General features: G+C 34.5%; 1 non-coding gene across 1 annotated transcript; it reads left to right on the forward strand.

Annotated features, from left to right (window-relative positions):
• Positions 1–3,320: 3,320 nt before the first annotated feature.
• Positions 3,321–3,452, forward strand: LOC126016665 (small nucleolar RNA SNORA51). The gene has a single exon (XR_007498450.1). It is a non-coding gene; the product is annotated as a small nucleolar RNA SNORA51 (small nucleolar RNA).
• The last annotated feature ends 5,879 nt before the right edge of the window (positions 3,453–9,331 follow it).

Consider the following 9,331-nt stretch of genomic DNA (forward strand, 5'->3'; position numbering starts at 1 on the left):
AAACAAGTAGTGAGTTTGACATTGTTTCATTTCTATAGTTGTTTGTCAGGATTTTAGGAACTCACAGAAGAGGAATCATTAAAGAGAAGAGAGAGATATGATTCATTCAGCCTCAAAGAGTGAGGTCCTCTAGCAGCTGATGAAAAGAGGGCACCTACAATTCATTGGCAGAGGAAGCTTCTCTGATTGAAAAAGCAAAGGTCTCCTCAAAATCCTCAAAATAGGATAAGCCTCTTGTTCTCTTCCTCTTTTTTTTTTTTTTTTTTTGGTTCGTTTGTTTTTGGGTCACACCCGGAGGCACTCAGAAGTTACTCCTGGCTCTGTGCTCAGAAATCGCTCCTGGCAGGCTCAGGGGACAATATGGGAAGCCGGGAATCAAACCACCATCTCTCTTGGATTTGATGCATGCAAGGCAAACATCCTACCACTGTGCTATCTCTCTGGCCCCTGTTCTCTTCCTCCTTTACAACCATTGGACCCTATAGACAAGGCTACAGGAGTGCAAAATAATTTATAGTAAGTGAGTCCCTGCTTTTTGATAAAAGAAAATGTCCCTTTTATCTAAACATCATGATTATAAAGTTATTCGTGATTGAGTTTCAGTCTTATAGTGGACACCATCCTTCACCCATGAACATTTCCTACCACAAATGTTCCCAGTTTCCCTCTCCCTGCTTGTTTCTGGGTTAGGTATTTTACTCCTCCCTCTTTCTTCTTCTCTCTCTCCCCCAATAAACCTTCTTTGTTCTTTTTAGATACTAAAGTATTGAACTGAGAAAAAGTGATTTGCATGTTACCCCTTCATTGACAAAAGGAGTTTTTAAAGGTATTTCCAAAGAACCAGAAAGTAATATAAATATAAAAAGATGGAGGACGTAAGATAACTGATGCCTTCAAGTTGTTTATGGACAGACACACTTCAAACAGCACAAAAGTGAATCTAATCTAAATAGCATAACAAAGACATAACAAAGACTTTGGGGACTTAAACAAGATCTAAATCACCACCTGGCCCCAGAACTGGTCACTGGGTGATAGATCTGTGAGACAGATGCATCTGAACATCACTGAAGATTTTGAAGATGGAATACCATTGAAATTAATATTAATCAGAAAAATGATAAGAAAAAAAGTGTGGGGCTGGAGAGATAGCATGGAGGTAAGGTGTTTACCTTGCATGCAGAAGGTCAGTGGTTCAAATCCCAGCATCCCATATGGTCCCCTGAGCCTGTCAGGAGCGATTTCTGAGCATAGAGCCAGGAGTAACCCCTGAGCACTGATGGGTGTGACCCAAAAACCAAAAAAAAAAAAAGTGTATGTAACCATAAACCCACTAAGACAATTACTTAAATACTCTCCATTGCATTCAAACAATATGTAAGTTTAAAATATCCAAAATGTAAACAATGCAGCAAAGAATATAGGTGTGAGAAAGGGATTTTTGTATTGTATTTTTGTGTTCCTAGGATATATCCCTAGGTGTGGTATAGCTGGATAGTATGGGAGCTCAACTTCCAGCTTTTGGAGAAATCTCCATATCACTTTCCACAAAGGTTGGGCCAGACGGCATTCCCACCAGCAGTGAATAAGCGTTTCCTTCTCCCACATTCCCGCCAACACTGCTTGTTATCATTCTTTCTGATGTGTGCCAATCTCTGTGGTGTGAGATGGTACCTCATAGTTCTTTCGATTTGCATCTCCCTGATGATTAGTGATGTGGAGCATAAACCTTTGTATTTCTTTCTTGTCAACGTGTCTATTCATTTCTTCTCCCCGTTTTTTGATGGGTTTAGATGTCTTTCTTGTAAAGTTCTGTCAGTGCCTTATATATTTTGGATATTAGCCCCTTATCTGATGGATATTGGGTGAATAGTTTCTCCCACTCAGTGGGTGGCTTTTGTATTCTGGGCACTATTTCCTTTGAGGTGCAGAAGCTTCTCAGCTTAATATAGTCCCATCTATTTATTTCTTCTTTTACTTGTTTGGAGAGTACTGTTTCCTCTTTAAAGATACCTTTAGTCTCAATGTCATGGAGTGTTTGACCTACATGTTGTTCTATGTACTTTATAGTTTCAAGTCTGATATCTAGGTTTTTAATCCATTTGGATTTTACCTTTGTACATGATGTTAGCTGGAGGTTTAAGTTCGCTTTTTTACAAGTGGCTAGCCAGTTGTGCCAACACCACTTGAAGAGGCCTTCCCTGTTCCATTTAGGATTTCTTGCACCTTTATCAAAAATTAGGTGACAGTATATCTGGGGAACATTCTCTGAGTACTCAAGCCTGTTCCACTGATCTGAGGGTCTGTCTTTATTCCAAAACATGCTGTTTTGATAACTATTGCTTTGTAATACAGTTTAAAGTTTGGGTAAGTAATACCTCCCATATTCCTTTTCCCAAGTATTGCTTTAGCTATTTGTGGGTGTTTATTGTTCCAAATAAATTTCAGAAGTGTTTGATCCACTTCTTTGAAAAATGTCGTGGGTATCTTTAGAGAGATCACATTAAATCTGTACAAAGCTTTGGGGAGTATTGACATTTTAATGATATTAATCCTGCCAATCCAAGAGCAGGGTATGGATTTCCATTTCCGTGTGTCTTCTCTTCTTTCTTGTAGCAGGGTTTTATAGTTTTCTTTGTTTTCACATCTTTAGTCATGTAGACTTCAAGGTATTTGAGTTTATGTGAGACTAATGTGAATGGGGTTGTTTTCTTAATATGCATTTCCTCCCTATCATTATTGGTGTATAAAAAGGCCATTGATTTTTGTGAGTTAATTTTATAGCCTGCTACATAGCTATATGCAAAAACCTAGATGCCCTTCAATAGATGAATGATTAAAGAAACTATGGTACATATATACAATGGAATATTATGCAGCCATCAGAAGAGATGAAGTCATGAAATTTTCCTATACATGGATGCATATGGAATCTATTATGCTGAGTGAAATAAGTCAGAGGGAGAGAGATAAACACAGAATGGTCTCACTCATCTATGTGTTCTGAGAAAAATAAAAAATGAAAAACATTTGTGTAATGATTCTCAGAGACAAAATAGAGGAATACTGGAGGGTCCAGCTTCTGACATGAAGTTCACCACAGGGATCGTTTAGTGCAGTCACAGAAATAATTACACTGAGAACTCTCATAACAAAATGTGACTGAATGAGGGAAGTAGAAAGCCTGTCTAGAGTACAGGCCTGTGTGGGATGGGGAGGAAGGACACTGGGATATTGGTGATGGGAATGTTGCACTGGTGAAGGATTTATATATATATTAAAAATCAAAAAAAAAAATAAAAAAAGAAAAGAAAAGATAAAGCGTCCCAACTGTTACCACAGGCTGTGCTCTTTACACTGACTGTATAGAAAGAGGAGGTAAAGTAAATACACCCCATATACAGCTCACCCAGGCCCTTTGCCTGGTCTCTATTGTTAATTGGAGGACAATAAAATAAAATAAATTATCCAAAATGTCTGACAAAGAAAGACTTTAAGCTGCTACTACAAAAACCCACCAGCAAGCAACTACAGACACAGTTGGAACAAATGCAGAACAAGAAAATTTGGAAAAGAAACATACTTTAAAAATGGTACCAGCGAGGTGGTGCTAGAGGTAAGGTCTGCCTTGCAAGCACTAGCCAAGGAAGGACCGCGGTTCGATCCCCTCGTGTCCCACATGGTCCCCCAAGCCAGGGGCAATTTCTGAGCACTTAGCCAGGAATAACCCCTGAGCATCAAAAGGGTGTGGCCCGAAAAACCAAAAAAAAAAATGAACAAATACAGATTTTAGGGTTGAAAATATATAGAAGCCAAAATTACTCACTGTACTAATAGCAAAATAGAAATAAAAGAGGGAAATTCAACTAATTTATACATAGAACAATATAAATTATCTAATCTGGATAGCATAGAGGAAAAAATTAATGAATTAAGTTTCAGGGCCAAAAACACAATACCAAAAGGCATAACATATATACATAGAAGCTCATTTGAAAAACTATGGACAAATATTTCTTGAATTTGAAGAAACATATATGTTGTGTTGAACCCAAAAAAGGGATGAATATCAAATAAATGGATTTCCAAACAAGTTAAAATCAAATTGCTGAAAACAAAACACAAATGAAATAACTTGGAAGTCTCTGAAAGAAGGAGACATTGCTTATATGAGAACAATGATTTCTGTTAGAATATATTTATCCTTAGCATCAGAAAAAAGAAAGTAAGACAAAAATTTTGAAGTACTGTAAGAAAAAAACTATTTTTTTAAGTTGAAACTGGAGTGGGGCTCCAGAGACATCCCCAGTCCCTTCTACAGCCTAGAAAATAATGCCTAAAGGCATCTTCTCAACCCTAGGAAGAGGATCTTTGCCAGAGGGGACCATGCTAGAACCATGATCTCAGACCTCCACTGAAAAATGTCTTTAAGAAATAAAGGGGAGATAAGTATATTGCCAAATGAAAAATAGTAAGAGAATGTGCTGCCTGAAGATGAGCTTGAAAGGAATTGCTTAGTTAAATCTTCACATAGAAGAAAAATAGTAGTAGGAAAAAAATACATGGAAATATGTGAATGAAAGGTGAGCAGCATAAATGATAAAGACCTTAACCAATATAACAAATTATTATCAGATTTTGTTAAGATGTGCATTATTTGGAGAGTAAGATTTAGAAGAAGATTTATTATTTGTGCCTTGTAATAACTGACTCAGTTTTACCCCACAAGGACTTTCAGGAATGATGCTGAGAACTGAGCCAGAAGTAGGCCCTAAGAACTACCCAAAGGCCAGTTTCAAAATATATATGATGATGGGTGAAATTAGAATTAAAAACTGGGCCAGAGTGGTGTCATGGAGCAGAAAGGCATCTGCCTTGCTGGTGCTAGCCTAGGACAGACTGTGGTTCGATCCCCAATATCCCATATGGTCCCCAAACCAGGAGCGATTTCTGAGCTCATAGCCAGGAGTAAACACCTGAGCATCATTGGGTGTGCCCCCCAAAAGAATTAAAAACTATGTATGATAGCATTTTCAATGTATGTTATTGTAATATTTAAGACATATTTCATAAAAAGGAGAGTCAAGTTGGTGAGTTTTTTATATTTCACTTGAAAAGTGAGTTAGAGTTGACAGTGAAATGTATGTCTACAATAATACTGAAAGCAATGATCAAGAAAATACCTCTACAGAAAACTATAGTTAAATATATGGAATAAAATACTGAAAAATGTCCAAATCTTTAAATTTGGGAATGTCAAAATGGAGAAATGCAAAACAAAGAATACAAACAGAAAAGAATAAAATTACTAAAATCAAAACATTCAAAACTATGTTAAATAAAAATTGTTTCAATATACTGCTATGGTCTGAGGATCTGTGCTTTGCTAAGATTCATATTTAAAATGGAACTTCACAGAAGGTGGGAAGACAATTGTATCAACTTCTTTGGAAAAAATATTTACACTTCTCAAAAACAACTGAGCTTCCATACAACCCAGCAATTCCTTTTCTTTATATCTACCATAAGCACAAACAATATTTCAAAAAAATATTTGTTCTTGGACATTTATTGCAATACTATTCACAATAGATCTAGTGATAACCCACATATTCAAGAACAGAGGACAAGATGAAGAAACTATGGTAAACATACACAATGAAATACTATTCAATTATTTAAAAAGGATGAAATTATGCGATTTGCTGACATCTGGATGAAATTAAAGAGTATTATACTAAATGATGTCAGTCAGAGAATATATAGAATTAATGTACCAATAGAAACTAATCAACATTTAGAAAATATATCACCCAGAAAAGAAGACACTTATTATCAAATATATTCTAAAATACATTCTTGATATACAAGCTAGAATATTTTCTGGTCCACTAAAAAAAAATAAATCACCAAATGTTTAATAGAATTTCATTCATGTTTTAGAATCTTGACTAAACATTTAGAAATTTTGTCAAAACCAAAATTAATTCTACCAAACTGTTCAGAAAAAAATCATATCAATTCAACATAATTTTCCACATAACAGAATACAAAGAAATATTGCTAGATTATGATTAAGGTCTGTATTACTCTCATGCCAGAATCAAAGGCCAAATAACAAAGACCAAATAAGAAAGTTAGAAGTAACACATCAAACTATAGATACAAAAATCCTGTAAATATATATGCATGTATATATATCAAAAAATAAAATCTAGAAGTATTTGAGTATGACATCAGATGGAGTGCAATGTTGGTTTGACATTTCAAACATCAGTAAGTGCATCTACCATATTTTATAACACTCTAAAGAATAAAAACCACATGATCATATCAGTTGATGCAGAGAACATACTGGACAAAATTCAGAACCCAATCCTGATAAAAATTCTAAGCAAATGAGAAACTGAAGCAAACTTCTCCCTTCTAAGAAAGGGCAACCACAGGAAATCCAGTTAATACTATACCAAATGGTGAAAAGCTAAATCCTCTTAAAATAAAAAACAACATTGGAAGTTCATCTTGTAACTTGTACTCAAAACTGTATTAGAATTCTAAGTCAGAACAACAAGGCAAAATCAGAATTAAAATTTAGGGGCCAGAGTCATAGTACCGCAAGTAGGGTGCTTGCTTTCCACACAGCCAAACCAGGTTTGATCCTAGCATTCCAGATGGTCTTCTGAGCCTGCCAGGAGTGACTGCTGAGTTCAGAGCCAGGAGTAAGCCCTGAGCACTGTCAACTGTGATATCAAAACAAAAACAAGCAAAAAACCAAAATAATTAAAATGTAATCACAATAGGAAGTGAAAATATAAGACTATACTCATAGCATAATTATTTGCACAGAAAATTCTAAAGATTGACAACAAATCTTAGACAACAGGTTACCATGAATGTAGGATAAAAACCCAACAAAGTGAAACTAATCACATGTGGCTGATCCTGGATGGACGCAGTTTTGATCTCCGGCATCCTATATGGTCCCCTAAAAATGGAGTAATTTCTGAGTGCAGAGCCAAGCAAAAACCCTGAGTGTCACTGAATGCGCCTCCCCCCCAAAAAACAGAAATAATTAAAGCACATTAATAATAAACTTAAAAAATAAAATATCTAGCTAAATCTAATTAGATATACACAGATTTAACACATAAGAAAACAAAAATGCTGCTAAAATTTAGAGGCCTTGACAAATGAAGTGAGATCATGTGATTAGTGGATTTCATAATTTTTGTGTGTTTTGGGGGTCACAGACAGAGATGCTCAGAGTTTACTCTTGACTCAGCACTCAGAAAATACTCCTGGCAGGTTTGGGGGACATCTGAGATGCCAAGGTTCAAACTCAGGTTAGTCACTTGAAAGGCAAATGCCCTACCCACTATGCTATCGATCTGGCCCCACATCATCATATTTTTAAGATGTCAGTTCTCCCTCAAATTTATCTGAAAACTTATTTCACTTTTACTCCAAGTCTTCAAAGGATATTTGGAAGATACAGACTAATTTAGTATCAAGGCAGCATATTTTAGGTCTTAGTACAAAGTTATAGGATCAAGATAGAGTAACATATTAAAGGGATTAGTCATATTGATCAATAAAACAGAATAGAGAACAGAAATAGATTCATACAAATATGGCCAATTCACTTTGACATAGATGCAAAAGCTATACAATAGAGGGATTTGAGACTTTTCCACAAAATGAGAATGTCACCCATATGCAAGAAAATTAAGCTCAACCTAAATCTTATTCTTTATACAAAAATTAACTCAAAAGAGGATTTCACAATTTAAAATAAATTAAAACTACAAACAAAAATAGAAAAACTATGACATTTTTATGTGGAAAAAAGAAACAGGTAAAAGTTCTGAGATATAATTGAAAATCATTGACAAGTTGAACTAAATAAGATTAAGGGTGTTTTCTCTGAGTAAGGTAATGTTGATAAAAAGAATAGCCAGAAACAGAATAGAAGAAAATATTTGCACAGTACAATTCCAACAAAGACATTTTATATGAATTTATAAATAACTCCCAAAATTCAACAAAAAAGACAAGTTTAAGTGAGCAGAATATTTAAATACTTTCCAAAGAAAGATACCAGAAGGCAATTAAGTACCTGAAAAGATATCATTCAACATAATTAACCATTAGGGAAATATAAGTTAAAGTTAAGGTAAAATAACTTAGCATATCTATTAGAATATACTAAATAAAAGTTACTGATTATATCAAAGGTTATAAGTCATGCAGAGAAAGTGCAATTATTACTCATACTTGCAGAAATATAAGCCTAATTAAGCCCTTTGTAAAGAACATTAGCAGTACATTTTAAAATCATACCTACACATAGTATATGATTATACATTCTCAATTCTTTTTCTCTCAAGAAAATAATTACATACATATGCACACATACACACATATGATAAATACAACATTATTTATGCCTACTACAAATAGGAAACAATCCAGTTGTTCTTTTCTCAGTAAGGAGATAAACAGTGCTATATTCAAGTAATGTAACATTAGTCAGCATTCAAAAAATGAAGTAAATGATAAACACAACAATTTGTATTATTTAGAGTCATTAAGCCAGGTTGCTTCCATACTATATGAAGTGATTTATATAATATATGTTAACTAGACAAAGTTATAGTAATGTAATAGGTAAGTAAGTGGTTGGGGCTAGGGAAATGCCTATAAAGAAAAAACATAAGATTTTGGGCAAATAGTGGAATATTTTCTTTATCCTATTGTGATAGTGACCTGTTAAAATTCTACTATGTTCTTCTTATAGAGCTTTCTAATTATAATCTTTACCAAAAATTTCTGTTTTACAATATAATTTTATTTAAAATACTATTGAAATAAATGGCTATCTTAGTCTGTAATTCTATGAAAAAATTTTCTCATTCTAAAAAAATGTAGTTTAATGAATACTAAACACTGTAAGTGTAAATCAACATACCCACTCATTTATTTACTAATATATTTGGTGGTGGTGGGTAATTTCACATAATATTCAGGAGGCCTAGGGACTTCTCCATGATTTTTGGCCAACCAGCCGAAGGTTCAATACAAAGATCCCAGAATTTTATGCTTCTTGAAACCCATAGTTCTAAGAATTACCCAGGCTATTCTGTCAATGCTTAGGACCTCCAGGATGATGCCTGGTGATGTTTGGGGACCATGTGGTGCTACAGGTAAACTGAAGCCAACCACCTTAAACTTAAGGGAGATCAGTATAAGAATCCAGGAGGGCCAAAATATTTCAATAAAAAAAAATTAAAGAGAACATACCAAAATCACACTGTAATTAAAACAAGAACCA

This window comes from Suncus etruscus, chromosome 8, assembly GCF_024139225.1.
Source record: "Suncus etruscus isolate mSunEtr1 chromosome 8, mSunEtr1.pri.cur, whole genome shotgun sequence".
Lineage (NCBI taxonomy): Eukaryota > Metazoa > Chordata > Mammalia > Eulipotyphla > Soricidae > Suncus > Suncus etruscus.